At 37.5% G+C, this 3,726-nt stretch overlaps 1 pseudogene; it reads right to left on the bottom strand.

Moving 5' to 3' along the window:
• Window positions 1-2,136: 2,136 nt before the first annotated feature.
• Window positions 2,137-2,255, bottom strand: LOC111731064 (annotated as a pseudogene).
• Window positions 2,256-3,726: the final 1,471 nt, after the last annotated feature.

A 3,726-nucleotide genomic window follows, 5' to 3' on the forward strand; every position in this document is an offset into this window, starting at 1 on the left:
CTCCTTGTTTCTATAGTGTCAATACTTACTATGTTTTTGGTTATTCACAAATGCGTCTTGTACTATTTTGGAGGATTACATTCATTTGTTATATGAGAAAAAAACACTTGATTACAAGGCCGAATTGAGTTGTCAAAAGGCTGTTGAACTGAAATATAGGCTAAGCATGACACTGAAGAAAAGCAACTTTCTTCACTGGAGCTTTGTAAAGCTGGATTTCACATCTGTACCATATTCCATCAGTAGACAAAGGCGTAAGAATACATACTTTTTTGTTCTAAGGGAAGTATGTGAGACATGGAATATTAATTTCCTGTGTATAGAACATTGTTGATCTATCTGCACATAAAAAACAGAACAAGGGCAAGAAATGTACAAAAAATACTGTAAGAGTAAAGCTAGCCAAGAGAGACAAGCGGATCTTCAATAACCATTGTCAAAGTTTATTTTAGGGAGAAAAAGTGGATTATCCTGAAAGCAGAAGGATGAAATAGGAAGGTAAGCTCCAGCACATTCTGATGGGCATGAACAAATGGAAGCCAAATAACAAAATGAACTATGCAGTCCTTCTATTCTCTGTTTATGTAGTAAACACCTTAACAAGCTGGAAGCCCCATCAGACAAGATATGGATTCAATCAACAGGGGTTTCTTAATTGTTTTGGCTCTGGATATGTCTCTAGAATTTTCAAATTGTTAAAAATCCAATAATTCCTTCCAGATGTTGCATACCTGGATACCCCCACCCTCCTTTTTTCTTTTTGAGCAATCAAGTGTTCCATCAACTAAGACAATATTGCTTATGTATGATGAACTATGGCTAATTTCTTTTTTACAAGCAAATAAATAATTTTGCGGCTCATTAGGCTGATCATTTCTCTGATTTGTTCGACCTTTTCTGTGCTTTTTTATCAGCTGTTTTTTCTCAGACCTCATTTTCTCCTGCAAAGCTTCAGTAATCAAATGAATTGCTGGACCTGTCAATCTGATGCCATGACCTGTTAAAATGGGATTCATCAGAAGAATTTCATTATGTTTTTGTTAGAACAGTTGTCAGAAATATTTCATTCCTGCCCTCTAGTGCCACTGAGTGACAGGTGACGGATACACACATGAAGGAAGTGAAGCATTTATTAAGAATTTTAAGTTGGGAAGCAGACTGAGTCAAAGCTTCCTACATATAGTTTCCTTTGCAGAAAAGATTTTCCAGTAGTCAGTCACGTGTGGACAATTAAACTTGGGATCTTCTCTTGAAAAATTAACCTGGGTGGGATAATACTTTTGGTTTAAATACCAAATGTGCGTTTGGGTAGTAGCAAGTCCCCAAGGGAGATTTAAGTTGAAAGTGAAAAACAGCATTTGCAAAGAGGGTTTTACTGTGATTGCTGTTTGCCTTAAGAATAATCATTCATTGAAGCAATTGACCTGCAAAATAGAATCATGGAGCTGAACCAGGGAAGAAGAGGGGATCTTTATTTAGCTAGATGCAAATAGTTTTCAGCATGTCTATTCCAAGGTCAAAAATAGTGACCAAGACTACAATGTACCCCTCAGCCTGACTAAACTTTAGACAACCTTCTTGACAATAGACCCCTGAACTCCCTTTTCTTAGAGCATTTACTTTAGAAAATTTGCCATTGTAAATACTTTCTCTGTGCCTTTGAGATGTAAACCTTCTACAATGTCAAAATATTTTCTCATCCCTTTGAAATATAATTATGGAGAAAGATAGGGCCCCATCTTCCAGTCCCTGTGGGAGGGTAGAAACCTAACTTTGATAAGCACTGAATAGCAAAAGTGGATGACCTAATCCCATTGACCAACCTCCCCACTAATATCCTTTAGCTCACCCCAGCCTTTAAAAATCCTCCTGCCTTTTATTTCAGTAGAAATGAGTTTCACCTCTTTCCTCTACTGCAATAATCTCTCTCCCCTATGCAACAGTCTTGACTAAAGTCTCCCTTGACCGTCTAATTGGTCTGGTGCAATTTTTCTTTTACCATAGATCCAGATAATTTCTTTGACTTTATTTTTACTTTTTATTTTATTTTTATTTTTTAGATGAGGCAAACCTTGGTTGACCTCATGGATTGCAAGGACCTTGTTAGCTTACAATCCCTTATTTTTTAATTTTTTATGCCTATAGCACCTGGTCTTCCTAGGTGGTCTCCCATCCAAGTACTAACCAGGCCTGATCCTGCTTAGCTTTCGAGATCCGACGGGATCAGGCTTGTTCAGGACAGCATGGCAATAGACTGACTTTATTTTTAACACATGTGCTGCTGAAATGAGCACACTTTAATTTTATTTTTAATCTCTACAAATTTGTTTGGATATATTTTAAGAATAGTGTGTATTTGGTTTACCTAGTTTTCACTTTGTGTCATAATTTATTCGATTACTTAAAAAAGCCATAAATGTCATTTAGTAAGCGCCAGGCCCGCCACCTCCCCCCACCCATCCTTTTAAAATAATGTCAGGAACAATTCTAGGCAAAATTGTGTAGTATACTCACTCCTCTCTTTTCAGCTTGTCTCTTTGTGATTGCCAGATGACAATTAACTCTCCCAGGAATGAGAAGCCCTCCTTGCAAAGCTGGGTCTACAAAAGTAGTTGTGCTGGCTACTTTCTGTTCTGGGCTTGATCCTCTGTTCTTACCTTTGATATTAGGTTGCATGTCTCATTATTGATTTGGTTTTGTCCAAAGAATGGCCTGTGTCTTTTATAGACAGCAACTGCCACTAGTCACTGGAATCAGGAGCCACTGGCTTCTGGTTCAGACACAGCCTAATGCCCACAAAACTAAGATAGTGATCTGGCCTGTCCTCTAGAGTTGGCAAGTGTTAAGTTTCATCGTCTCAGAGAGCAACAGTGACTCTGGAGACCCAGTGGGTCTTGGAGACTCAAGATTCGGGCTGATAATCACTAACTAGTTACATTTCCTCATTGGGGTTCATATTTTGAGTCAGTTAACCAGGTTCCACATGCCTTTAAATTATATTATGTAGTAGCCATATCATTAAACTAGGCATGGGGTATATATATCTCTCAATCAAAAGGGTTAGGAAACACAAAGCCTCAGGTAAAAGGCAATAGCTTTAAGCTATCGCAAGAGGTGTCTGATAAAGGGTATTTTCAACAATTGTCTTGGTTATAAGATACTGTATTCTGGAGTTAGATTAGACTGGCCAAGTCTTCTCAAGTTCTGTTTCCTTTGCTCATTTGCTTCTGCTAGTTACTGCTCTTGGCTGTTGTTCCTGACCCTTCACTGGGCATTTGAAGGCTTATGTTCTGATACCTAGATGATGATTCTGGATTTTACTCCTTGCCACACAAATTGAGCTTGACATTTGTTGAAACTTTTGCAGAAATGATCTTACTATGTTTATTATTTTGGCCTCACCATAACTTGCCTTAGAAAACTCTGGAATTCAGCCACCTTGGAAGACGGGAATTTTAATTAAATTATGAAGATTTTAATGTGAAGCTCACTATAAGACCAAAAATTAGCTTTCAATATTACTAAATGACGTCGATATGTCAAATAATGCTTTGGTTGTGTGAATTGGGAAACAAATGTATATGTTATAAGTATAACATGATATCCTAGACTTCATCAGCCTGTGACCACAAAATATGGTTACATATTTACTTTTAATAACCAAATTATGGGAGTTAGAACCCTCAGTCATGAGTTGCTCCAAATTAGCTCCTTCCTATTGTGTTC

This window comes from Pteropus vampyrus, unplaced genomic scaffold, assembly GCF_000151845.1.
Source record: "Pteropus vampyrus isolate Shadow unplaced genomic scaffold, Pvam_2.0 Scaffold10, whole genome shotgun sequence".
NCBI classification, from domain to species: domain Eukaryota; kingdom Metazoa; phylum Chordata; class Mammalia; order Chiroptera; family Pteropodidae; genus Pteropus; species Pteropus vampyrus.